Genomic DNA, 13,677 nt, shown 5'->3' with positions numbered 1-13,677 from the left:
GGTGCTACTACGGGGGGCACAGTGTATAAGCAGCACAACTACTGGGGGCAGTGTGTATAAACAGCATAACTACTGGGGGCACTTTGTATAAGTGGCACTACTCCTGGGGACACTATGTGTGAAAGCGGAGCTACTACTGGAGGCACTACTACTGGGGGGCACTATGTGTGGCAGTGACAATCCTACTGGGGCACTATGCATATAAGCAGCACTACTCCTGGGGGGTACTATGCGTGTTATCTGCGCTACTACTGGGGGCACTATGCATGTCAGCGGCACTCCTACTGGGGCACTATGCATGTAAGCAGCACTACTACTGGGGGCACTTTACATGTAAGTTGCGCTACTACTGGGGGCACTATGCGTGACAGCAGCACTCCTACTGGGGGTACTATGCATGTAAGTTGCGCTACTACTGGGGGCACTATGCATGTAAGTTGCGCTACTACTGGGGGTACTATGCATGTAAGTTGCGCTATTACTGGGGGCACTATGCATGTAAGTTGAGCTACTACTGGGGGCACTATGCGTGTTATCTGCGCTACTACTGGGGGCACTATGCGTGTTATCTGTGCTTCTAATGGGGGCACTATGCGTGTAAGCGGCGCTACTGCGTGTGGTGTCATGTGAATAAGATTGGGCTACTGTGTGGAGTAATTTGAAATGGGGGTACAATTTTGTGGCCACGTCCCTTCATTGTGAGACCACACACCCTTTTTTGGTTTGTTGCATGCCATCCCTCTGTAAAGTATGGGAGGGCGCAAATTTATAGTTTGCAGGGGGGCGCCAAACACCCTAGCACCGGCCATGTGTACAGCCTCAAAATTTGGTCTGCTTCATTGCTTCAAGTCCCAGAGCTTGATGGTCTCTCCTATCTCCTCCGGGGTTAGACATAGGCCTCCTGACCTTCAGCAGCTCCTCCTGCATATTGAGCTCTGAATGGCTTCCACAGTCCCACTTGGATTGAACATACAACACCAGTCTGTGCTGTCTGCAGCATCTTCCACACTAACTCTCCTTATTCTCCTCTGTGTGGGAGGATCCCTCCAGCCACACTCTGAACACGAGTCAGTAATGCAATTCACCGTCACATATATATATATGTATATACACAGCATATACAGTATATACAATATATATATATATATATATATAGTGTATATGTGTATATATATATATATATATATATATATACATACATACATACATACATATACACACAACTTACAGAATTATATAGATAGCTACCTCATCCGGTCTACAGGGATCGGAGCCCACAGTGAATTGGCAGGGATCCAGCTACGCTGTTATTCATGCAGAATCAGCATTCACCGGTGGGTCCCATTACATAAACCAGCTGCAGTGTTGGGTGCACCATTGCTTGTTGCAGCGCAGGTTGAGCGGTAACAGACAGGAGCTGTCCTATCCCCTTTTGCAAGTGTTAGCAGGGCTCCTAGGACAAAGCCGATTTACTCTGCAGCAGCAGTGGAGGAGCAGCAGTGGAGAAGCAGCGGTCTCACTCAGATCCCGCACCACACAGGTGCTGCTGTACATGCAGGTGCCCCTTTCATGGCTAGGAATCTGTAGGCAGGTGACTCCATTGCCTCTGGGAGTTACACCCCTGACTGAGCCTGAAGCAGCAGTGGATTTACTGCTATGCGACATAGGCAGGTGCTTAAGGTCCCGCAGGTCCCAGGGGCCCGCCGGCACCTGTCATGGAAAGCACAGCATAGCAGTCCATAGTGCCGGCTCCCGAACTGCGGAGAGTTGTCATACTGCAGGGGGTGTTGATAGGTATGGATGCGATGCAGTGCAGCAGAACCCGAGCCGACTGGGAGGGGCCATGCCAGACCAACTAGGTGCAGGGAGCGCTGTAACAGGATTCTCTAGATCCAACCATGGTGGCAGTAAGGAGGCGTGCGCAATCATGATGATGGGACTGATGGCGGACGGACAGCAGAAAGTGGACAGCCTGTTCAGCCACCTACTGGAGGGTGAGTGTCTCAGGTCTGCCGGGAAGTAGGCAGAGTGTCCCCGGATGAAGAGGCGCAAGTGACCGCTGTTTGGCCGAAAATGAGGACGTGACGGGGAGAGGGAGATGGCCATGCTGGGACTCACAAGCAATAGTGATTATGAGCGCAGGGCTTGTCCACTGCTGGGGTAGGGGGTAAGGGACACTAGAAGCATGCAATGACTGATATGGGCAGATGGGGAAGGACAGGCATGCATTGAGTGCTGGAGGTGTGGGGGCCATGTGCTAGGGGTGACAGGGGCCACACTTTGTGCAGGGGTGGTGTGAGGGTCATGGGTTGGGACTAGGAGTGACAGGGGCTACACTGAGTGTCAGGGTGTGTTTTGGTCACAGGTTTGGGTGATAGGGGCCACACTGGATGAAGGCGGGTGTGAGGGACACAGGTTGGGATTAATTGGTTCCACACTGGGGTGAAGGGGGGGTGTTGGGCCACAGGCTGGAGTGATGGGGAGTTGATGGGGGCCACAATGTGTAAAGGGGTGTGTGAGGGCTACAGGCTGGGGGTGATGGGGGCCACACTGGGTGAAGGATGTATGGGGGCCACAGACTGGGGGCAGCAGTCATTGAAGGGGGGTGAGGGTCACCATCTGGGGTCTGATGGCTTGTAGGGAGCACTGGGGGATGCACTGAGGATCTATGTGGGGGTGCTGAGGGGGGTGTTATGGCTATAAACTCGCTGCTGTGGCAGTCTGGGTCTGTGTGTGAGGGACACTAATGGGAGAGTGGGCTGATCAGAGCTGATTCTGGGGAATCTGGGATGTGTACCACATAGCTTATAATAATTTTCCTATAAATTATTAGTATTATTATTATTATTATGTAACCAAAGCACTGGTCATTCATATGTTGTGTTCTCTCTCACTCTCCTCTGTCTCTGCTTCTCTGCCCCCACTCTGTCCTCTCTGTGCCTCTCTCTGCTCCCTATATCTCCACTCTGTACCTCTCCTCTCTCTCTGACCCCTCTCTTCTCTCTCTGCCTCTCTCTCTCCTCTCCGATCTGTGCCTCTCTCATCTCTATCTCTGCCCCCTCTCTACTCTCTGCCTCTCTCTTATATTTCTGCCTCTCTATCTCCTCTCTCTGCTTCTCTCTGCACCCTCTCTCTCCACTCTGTATCTCTCTCTCTCTCTCTCCCTCTGCCCCTCTCTTTTCTTATCTTTCTGCCTCTCACTTTCCTTTCTCTCTCTCTCTCTCCTCTCTGTGCATATCTCATCCCTCTCTACCCCCTCTCCTCTCCCTGCCTCTCTCATCTTTCTGCCTCTCACTCCCCCCCCCCTCTCTCTCTCTCTCTCTCCTCTCTGTGCATTTCTCATCTCTCTCTGCCCCCTCTCCCTGCCTCTGTCTTTCTCATCGTTCTGCCTCTCTCTACTCTCTCATCATTTTGTCCCTCTCTCTACTCTCTCTGCTGCTCTCTCATATTTCTGCATCTTTCTCTCTCATATTTCTGCATCTTTCTCTCTCTCTCTCTCTCTCTCTCTCTCTCTCTTCACCTCTTGCTCTCTCTCTTTCTCTTCCTAAATATCTACTGCAAGTTCCCATCTCCATTCTTGCACCTGTCCACGGTCTCTCTCTCCCCTTTGTTGTTGTCCTCCTTTGGCTTCCATCTCTCTGAAACTGCAACAGGAACCTCTCACAGTTGGGGGATGTCCAGTGCCAGCTCCCCCTAAAAGAATAGATCCATCCCTGCCAGAGCTGCTGTTTGGAGACGATTCTGCTTATCTCCATCCTCCACCGCCAGCAGCATCTCTCCCAGCAGCAGTGCGGCTACTTGGAGAGCTGCTGGTGGTGGCGGAGGCTGGAGATGAGCAGAATTAGTCCCCATGCTGCCCGAGATGAGGCTCTGTGATCTGCCCCCACTACAGGAGTGCAGGTAGGACATGCACTGCTGCTGCCTCATGGATGTGCGAGAAAAATAGGTACACATACAGCAGGCACAGCCAGGGGGCAGTGATCATGAGGTCTAAATCTGCCTCTGGCCTGAAGCAAGAGTTATATTAATTGGTGCATCCAGGCGGGAGTGCGTTGTGTGGGTTAAGCATTGCTCACTGTTCTCTCTCCATCAACACCATGCCTCTTCTCCGGAGGCATTGATTAGTCAGTGGCTTCAGGTTCAGCATGTAATCATCCATGCTGAACCTGGGTGAGATCTGCGATAGTGAGGAGGAAGCTCTGTGTAGAGGGTTGAAGAGATCTGTGTAGGGCAGAGGTTCTCAAACTCGGTCCTCGGGGGCACACACAGTGCATGTTTTGCAGGTAACCCAGCAGGTGCACAGGTGTATTAATTACTCACTGACACATTTTAAAAGGTCCACAGGTGGAGCTAATTGTTTCACTTGCGATTCTGTGAGGAGACCTGCAAAACATGCACTGTGTGTGCCCCCGAGGACCGAGTTTGAGAACCTCTGGTGTAGAGGGTGAGAGAGCTGTCTATGGGGAAATTCTGTGTGTGAGGGGATCTGAGTGATGGGGCAAGCTGGCTGTGTGGGGGGTCTGTGTGATAGGGAAAGCTATGTGAAGGGATGGGGTCTGTATGAGGGTTGTTGACCAATTAATAGAAAGTACGGGTAAGGCAGCATTTGCATGTGGTGTAACTGGGCTGTGATTTGGTAGACTGCAGGTAAGGTACGCCCACTGGGCTGTCACTCACTGATGGAAGGAAGTGTGTTCACAGAGTATGTGGTGTCTGCAGCCCCCTGCCATGTCAATGCCTACTGCTTCTGTATATACTGACTGCTGGGTACACGCTGCCCTCTGTGTGTACTGACACTGCGAGGGCAGAAGGCAGCTGGAGAGGCACTGCAGGGCTGGAGTTGAAGAGACAGAAGGGGGCTGGAGCTGAAGAGACAGAAGGGGGCTGGAGAGACACCTGCGGACTTGAGCTTGGAGATACAGAATGGAGCTAGAGAGACAATGGTGGGGGGGCCTGCCTGTGTTTATTTATGCAGACCTGCCTGTAACAGCTCTGGGCGACTCTGCAGCTGTGCTTCACCCCAGGTCCGTCAGTCATCCCCCCCCTTCACATACACACATACACACACACACACACACACACACACACACACACACACACACACACACACACACATACATCACAGCAGCTGTGTATCTTTTTTTTTTACATAACAATAGCAGCACCTGCTTGGAGATGGGGGTGGGGGGTGGGGTTTGGGGCAGCCAATAATGCTGTGACAAGGGGTGACCCTTAAATCTGCCACTGCCACCAGTAGCACATTCCGGGGATGGTGTGTGTGTACACCACCATGCAAACCAGCAAGATAAGCCAGTGATTTGGGCTCACACAGTCTGGTCTGTGCCTGGAGAGCCCAGTGTCACTGCTCGTAGGACAACACGCGTTACAGCAGCAGCTCCTGGTACAAACAGTCTCTCCTGCAGTGTGGACACAGGGGGTCATTCCGAGTTGATCACTAGCTGCCGATGTTCACGGCATAGCGATCATTTGAAAAAATAGCATGACTATGTATGCGTATGGGGCAGTGGTGCAAGTAAAATTATTTTCTTATGGGTACTGAATGACAATAAATGGGTGTGGTCATGTGTTGTGAGGGGGCGTGGCCACATGCTGCTAGTGGGAGTGGCTACATGACACTAGCGGCGTGGCCACATGATGCAGACCCTTTTTTGGGGGATTCTGGAGGCAAGACTAAAAATATATAGTAAAGCCTCCAGTATAATACAAATATATAGTGATACCTCCAGCATAATAACAATATATAGTAATGCCTCCATTATAATAGGAAAATACAGTCACTGTCGCACTCCCGGTAACCCTGAGAAAGTGGGAGGAGCAGTCATGCTGCCAAGCACCATGGTCTTGTTGCTTTGTGGCACATTAGAATTGTGGCAATGGCAAAGTGTGTGGCAGGTGGTACTGCGTACCCGCTGCCAAATTCTTAAGAGTACTCCGTACCCGAGCGTACCCGCATACTTGCACCACAGGCGTGTCCAGGTGTTTGCAGGGCGGGTATCTGACGTCAATTCCGGGACCTTCGTCGCTGCAATCATCGCACAGAATAAATAACTACAGGGCTGGTCTTGTTTTGCACAAAATGTTTTTGTTCCGCTCGGCTGCACAGGCGTTCACACTCTTACACTGCTGCTAAAAGTAGCTAGCGAGCGATCAACTCAGAATGACCCCCACTAGTGGATGCAATGGACCTCACCTCTAAGTTTTCTGAAAGTTGGCTGAATAAAGTAAAATATTGTACTTTTATTGTTGACCTTAGCAACACATACTGTATACAGTATGTCATAGCCCTCAATCTGTACGTATTTTCTCTGACGTCCTAGTGGATGCTGGGGACTCCGTCAGGACCATGGGGATTAGCGGCTCCGCAGGAGACAGGGCACAAAAGAAAAAGCTTTAGGATCAGGTGGTGTGCACTGGCTCCTCCCCCCATGACCCTCCTCCAAGCCTCAGTTAGATTTTTGTGCCCGGCCGAGAAGGGTGCAATCTAGGTGGCTCTCCTAAAGAGCTGCTTAGAGTAAAAGTTTTGTTAGGTTTTTTTTTATTTTCAGTGAGTCCTGCTGGCAACAGGCTCACTGCATCGAGGGACTTAGGGGAGAGAAGTGAACTCACCTGCGTGCAGGATGGATTGGCTTCTTAGGCTACAGGACACCATTAGCTCCAGAGGGAGTCGGAACACAGGTCTCACCCTGGGGTTCGTCCCGGAGCCGCGCCGCCGACCCCCTTGCAGATGCCGAAAAGTGAAGAGGTCCAGAAACCGGCGGCAGAAGACTTTTCAGTCTTCATAAGGTAGCGCACAGCACTGCAGCTGTGCGCCATTGTTGTCAGCACACTTCATAGCAGCGGTCACTGAGGGTGCAGGGCGCTGGGGGGTGCGCCCTGGGCAGCAATGATAGTACCTTATTCTGGCTAAAAATACATCACATATAGCCCCTGGGGGCTATATGGATGTATTTAACCCCTGCCAGGTCTCAGAAAAACGGGAGAAGAAGCCCGCCGAAAAGGGGGCGGGGCCTATTCTCCTCAGCACACAGCGCCATTTTCCCTCACAGAAATGCTGGTGGGAAGGCTCCCAGGCTCTCCCCTGCACTGCACTACAGAAACAGGGTTAAAACAGAGAGGGGGGGCACTTATTTGGCGATATGACTATATATATTAAAATGCTATAAGGGAAAAACACTTATATAAAGGTTGTCCCTGTATAATTATAGCGTTTTTGGTGTGTGCTGGCAAACTCTCCCTCTGTCTCCCCAAAGGGCTAGTGGGGTCCTGTCCTCTATCAGAGCAGTCCCTGTGTGTGTGCTGTGTGTCGGAAGGTGTGTGTCGACATGTATGAGGACGATGTTGGTGAGGAGGCGGAGCAATTGCCTGTAATGGTGATGTCACTCTCTAGGGAGTCGACACCGGAATGGATGGCTTATTTAAGGAAATGTCAACACGCTGCAAGGTCGGTTGACGACATGAGACGGCCGGCAAACCAATTAGTACCTGTCCAGGCGTCTCAAACACCGTCAGGGGCGTTAAAACGTCCTTTTACCTCAGTCGGTCGACACAGACACAGACACGGACACTGACTCCAGTGTCGACGGTGAAGAAACAAACGTATTTTCCTTTAGGGCCACACGTTACTTGTTAAGGGCAATGAAGGAGGTGTTACATATTTCTGATACTACAAGTACCACAACAAAGGGTATTATGTGGAGTGTGAAAAAACTACCTGTAGTTTTTCCTGAATCAGATAAATTAAATGAAGTGTGTGATGATGCGTGGGTTTCCCCCGATAGAAAATTATTGGCGGTATACCCTTTCCCGCCAGAAGTTAGGGCGCGTTGGGAAACACCCCTTAGGGTGGATAAGGCGCTCACACGCTTATCAAAACAAGTGGCGGTACCGTCTCCAGATAGGGCCGCCCTCAAGGAGCCAGCTGATAGGAGGCTGGAAAATATCCTAAAAAGTATATACACACATACTGGTGTTATACTGCGACCAGCGATCGCCTCAGCCTGGATGTGCAGCGCTGGGGTGGCTTGGTCGGATTCCCTGACTGAAAATATTGAGACCCTTGACAGGGACAGTATTTTATTGACTATAGAGCATTTAAAGGATGCATTTCTATATATGCGAGATGCACAGAGGGATATTTGCACTCTGGCATCAAGAGTAAGTGCGATGTCCATATCTGCCAGAAGTTGTTTATGGACACGACAGTGGTCAGGTGATGCAGATTCCAAACGGCACATGGAAGTATTGCCGTATAAAGGAGAAAAAGACAACGTCTTTTCAGCCTCAGTCCTTTCGTCCCCATAAGGGCAAGCGGGCAAAAGGCCAGTCATATCTGCCATGGGATAGAGGAAAGGGAAGAAGACTGCAGCAGGCAGCCCATTCCCAGAAACAGAAGCCCTCCACCGCTTCTGCCAAGTCCTCAGCATGACGCTGGGGCCGTACAAGCGGACTCAGGTGCGGTGGGGGGGGGGTCGTCTCAAGAGTTTCAGCACGCAGTGGGCTCACTCGCAAGTGGACCCCTGGATCCTACAAGTAGTATCCCAGGGGTACAGATTGGAAATTCGAGACGTCTCCCCCTCGCAGGTTCCTGAAGTCTGCTTTACCAACGTCTCCCTCCGACAGGGAGGCAGTAGTGGAAACAATTCACAAGCTGTATTCCCAGCAGGTGATAATCAAAGTACCCCTCCTACAACAAGGAAAGGGGTATTATTCCACACTATATTGTGGTACTGAAGCCAGACGGCTCGGTGAGACCTATTCTAAATCTGAAATAGTTGAACACTTACATACAAAGGTTCAAATCAAGATGGAGTCACTCAGAGCAGTGATAGCGAACCAGGAAGAAGGGGACTATATGGTGTCCCGGGACATCAGGGATGCTTACCTCCATGTCCCAATTTGCCCTTCTCACCAAGGGTACCTCAGGTTCGTGGTACAGAACTGTCACTATCAGTTTCAGACGCTGCCGGTTGGATTGTCCACGGCACCCCGGGTCCTTACCAAGGTAATGGCCGAAATGATGATTCTTCTTCAAAGAAAATGGACGATCTCCTGATAGGGGCAAGGTCCAGAGAACAGTTGGAGGTCGGAGTAGCACTATCTCAAGTAGTTCTACGACAGCACGGGTGGATTCTAAATATTCCAAAACCGCAGCTGTTTCCGACGACACGTCTGCTGTTCCTAGGGATGATTCTGGACACAGTCCAGAAAAAGGTGTTTCTCCCGGAGAAGAAAGCCAGGGAGTTATCCGAGCTAGTCAGGAACCTCCTAAAACCAGGAAAAGTGTCAGTGCATCATTGCACAAGGGTCCTGGGAAAAATGGTGGCTTCTTACGAAGCGATTCCATTCGGTAGATTTCACGCAAGAACTTTTCAGTGGGATCTGCTGGAAAAATGGTCCGGATCGCATCTTCAGATGCATCAGCGGATAACCCTGTCTCCAAGGACAAGGGTGTTTCTTCTGCGGTGGCTGCAGAGTGCTCATCTACTAAAGGGCCGCAGATTCGGCATTCAGGACTGGGTCCTGGTGACCACGGATGCCAGCCTGAGAGGCTGGGGAGCAGTCACACAGGGAAAAAATTTCCAGGGAGTGTGATCAAGTCTGGAGACTTCTCTCCACATAAATATACTGGAGCTAAGGGCAATTTACAATGTTCTAAGCTTAGCAAGACCTCTGCTTCAAGGTCAGCCGGTATTGATCCAGTGGGACAACATCACGGCAGTCGCCCACGTAAACAGACAGGGCGGCACAAGAAGCAGGAGGACAATGGCAGAAACTGCAAGGATTCTTCGCTGGGTGAAAAATCATGTGATAGCACTGTCAGCAGTGTTCATTCCGGGAGTGGACAACTGGGAAGCAGACTTCCTCAGCAGGCACGACCTCCACCCGGGAGAGTGGGGACTTCATCGGGAAGTATTCCACATGATTGTGAACCGTTGGGAAAGACCAAAGGTGGACATGATGGCGTCCCGCCTGAACAAAAAACTGGACAGGTATTGCGCCAGGTCAAGAGACCCTCAAGCAATATCTGTGGACGTTCTGGTAACACCGTGGGTGTACCAGTCGGTGTATGTGTTCCCTCCTCTGCTTCTCATAACCAAGGTACTGAGAATTATAAGACGTAGAGGAGTAAGAACTATACTCGTGGCTCCGGATTGGCCAAGAAGGACGTGGCACCCGGAACTTCAAGAAATGCTCACAGAGGACTCATGGCCTCTGCCGCTAAGAAGGGACTTGCTTCAGCAAGTACCAGGTCTGTTCCAAGACTTACCGCGGCTGCGTTTGACGGCATGGCGGTGGAACGCCAGATCCTAAGGGAAAAAGGCATTCCGGAAGAGGTCATTCCTACCCTGGTCAAAACCAGGAAGGAGGTGACCGCAAAACATTATCACCACATGTGGCGAAAATATGTTGCGTGGTGTGAGGCCAGGAAGGCCCCACGAAGAAATTTCAACTCGGTCGATTCCTGCATTTCCTGCAAACAGGAGTGTCTATGGGCCTCAAATTGGGGTCCATTAAGGTTCAAATTTCGGCCCTGTCAATTTTCTTCCAGAAAGAATTGGCTTCAGTTCCTGAAGTCCAGAAGTTTGTCAAGGGAGTATTGCATATACAACCCCCTTTTTGTGCCTCCAGTGGCACTGTGGGATCTCAACGTAGTTCTGGGATTCCTCAAATCACATTTTAAACCGCTCAAATCTGTGGATTTGAAATATCTCACATGAAAAGTGACCATGCTGTTGGCCCTGGCCTCGGCCAGGGCGAGTGTCAGAATTGACGGCTTTGTCTCACAAAAGCCATATCTGATTGTCCATTCGGACAGGGCAGAGCTGCGGACTCGTCCCCAGTTTCTTCCTAAGGTGGTGTCAGCGTTTCACCTGAACCAGCTTATTGTGGTACCTGCGGCTACTAGGGACTTGGAGGACTCCAAGTTGCTAGATGTTGTCAGGGCCCTGAAAATATAGGCTTCCAGGATGGCTGGAGTCAGGAAAACTGACTCGCTGTTATCCTGTATGCACCCAACAAACTGGGTGCTCTTGCTTCTAAGCAGACGATTGCTCGTTGGATTTGTAGCACATTTCAACTTGCACATTCTGTGGCAGGCCTGCCACAGCCTAAATCTGTCAAGGCCCATTCCACAAGGAAGGTGGGCTCATCCTGGGCGGCTGCCCGAGGGGTCTCGGCATTACAACTCTGCCGAGCAGCTACGTGGTCGGGGGAGAACACGTTTGTAAAATTCTACAAATTTGATACCCTGGCTAAAGAGGACCTGGAGTTCTCTCATTCGGTGCTGCAGAGTCATCCGCACTCTCCCGCCCATTTGGGAGCTTTGGTATAATCCCCATGGTCCTGACGGAGTCCCCAGCATCCACTAGGACGTCAGAGAAAATAAGATTTTACTTACCGATAAATCTATTTCTCGTAGTCCGTAGTGGATGCTGGGCGCCCATCCCAAGTGCGGATTGTCTGCAATACTTGTACATAGTTATTGTTACAAAAATCGGGTTATTATTGTTGTGAGCCATCTTTTCAGAGGCTCCGCTGTTATCATGCTGTTAACTGGGTTCAGATCACAGGTTGTACAGTGTGATTGGTGTGGCTGGTATGAGTCTTACCCGGGATTCAAAATCCTTCCTTATTGTGTACGCTCGTCCGGGCACAGTATCCTAACTGAGGCTTGGAGGAGGGTCATGGGGGGAGGAGCCAGTGCACACCACCTGATCCTAAAGCTTTTACTTTTGTGCCCTGTCTCCTGCGGAGCCGCTAATCCCCATGGTCCTGACGGAGTCCCCAGCATCCACTACGGACTACGAGAAATAGATTTATCGGTAAGTAAAATCTTATTATTAATTGTACTTTAATACATTTGTTTTAATTGAAAGAAACACAGCTATAGGTAACTAAAACCTCCATGTTACTGTGCTGTGATCTTGCAGCAATACATCTGCCCCATGTTTGATATGTTAACTGTCAATAATTCAGTAATCTGTGCTAAATGGAGAATTTAATTTTCCCTGTGATCATTTCATTCAGAATTCAGTGAGAAAACAAAAAGAAGACATTTGTTTATTGGTTAAAATTGGTTGTGATAGAACATAACATATGCCATTGTCAATATGGGTTGGGTATGTGTCACCGCCGGTCACAATAACGTCGGCGAGATCCCAGCTGTTACATGGCCGGCAGGGGGACGAGCTCAACGAAGCCCTTTGCAGGCTTGCTGCGCTCGCCACAGGTTCTATTCTCACTCTATGGGTGTCATGGACACCCACGAGCGGGAATAGTCCCTGTTGGTCGGCATGGCGACCGGCGGGAATTTCAGATGCCGGGATCCCGGCGTCAGTACTGTAACCGGCGGTCTCCTGAACGCTGGTAACATAACCGCATCCAGTCAATATATGATTCATAATTAAAAGTATTTATTATATACAAACAAAGAAAGAAATGCCTGGCACCAAGTACCGATCGTATGTGTTTTTTTTTAATACCATTTTAATGTGTCATGCTTTATTATATATAGAGGGATTTATGTACAGTTGGACATAAATGGGATTTTTTTCCTCATAAAATATACTTTACTGTACTGGAATTGGGCACAAAAATGCATATGCGTACGGTATGTCCCTATATTAAGTGAGATGCATCAAACATTTACTCCCCTGTATGCTTAAAGAGGTGGACCAGCAAGGATACTTATGGGTTGTGGGTGTTCAAGCTGCAAGATACATGATCATCAGCATGAATCATTGGCATATCTATAATCGGTGCAGGGTGTGCAATGCACATGGACCCCTGGGTCCTTGGATGCCCACACCGTACATCCTGCACCCATATAAAATATACTAACCCCTCTGGAGTCCCGCGGCAGCCGGCACTGGTGACAAATCAACATTTCATGGTATCCATTTTTGTGATTCACGCATGCTCAGCAGAAAAGTCCACAGGAAAACGGCATAGGCACCATTTTCCCGGAGACCTACGCATGACACAATCTACAGCACTGCTGAAGGAGTGGAGGAACCCCGCGTGGAGTCTGCACAGAGGCCCCCTCCTCTCTTAATCTGCCCCTGGCATTGACCTTACCAGTGTGTTAAAAATAGATTTTAAAAAACAGCGTATCTCCCCAAGACAAAAATACCACCAGCACACCGAGATCATAGGCGAGGCTGCAAAACGACTAGATTAGAACACTCGCGCTTGTGATACTGTAGTGCTTCAGCCAGTGCCGTATCGAGACATTTCAGCGCTGTGTGCAAGAAATGGAATCGACGCCCCCCCCCCTTATGTAAATTAGGGGCAGTGCGCGTCGTAGGCTCATGTCAAAAATATAGGGGCGTGGCTACATGGGGAGGGGTGTGGCCACAAAATAATACCAATTCATATTACCGTGCACAGTAGTCTCCATTATTCAAATTATGCCGCACAGTAGCGTCACTACACCAGGTAGAGCCCCTTTTACACATTATGGCAGGTAGAGTCCCCTTTTTACACATAATGGCAGACAGCGTCCCCTTTTTACACATTACAGCAGACAGCATCCCCTTTTTACACATTACGGCAGACAGCGTCCCCTTTTTACACATTACATCAGACAGAGTCCCCTTTTTACACATTACAGCAGACAGAGTCCACCTTTTACACATTACGGCAGACAGAGTCCCC

General features: G+C 50.0%; 1 long non-coding RNA gene across 1 annotated transcript in view; it reads left to right on the top strand.

Annotated features, from left to right (window-relative positions):
• The first annotated feature begins 1,701 nt into the window (after positions 1-1,701).
• LOC134986519 (uncharacterized) overlaps positions 1,702-13,677 on the top strand; it is a 30,889-nt gene continuing 18,913 nt past the window's right edge. Inside the window, exon 1 of the long non-coding RNA XR_010192386.1 lies at positions 1,702-1,994. This is a non-coding gene — a long non-coding RNA (uncharacterized LOC134986519). The remainder of the gene's footprint in view (positions 1,995-13,677) is intronic.

This window comes from Pseudophryne corroboree, chromosome 2 (genome assembly GCF_028390025.1).
Source record: "Pseudophryne corroboree isolate aPseCor3 chromosome 2, aPseCor3.hap2, whole genome shotgun sequence".
Lineage (NCBI taxonomy): Eukaryota > Metazoa > Chordata > Amphibia > Anura > Myobatrachidae > Pseudophryne > Pseudophryne corroboree.
This window is presented reverse-complemented; position numbering and strand designations above follow the sequence as displayed.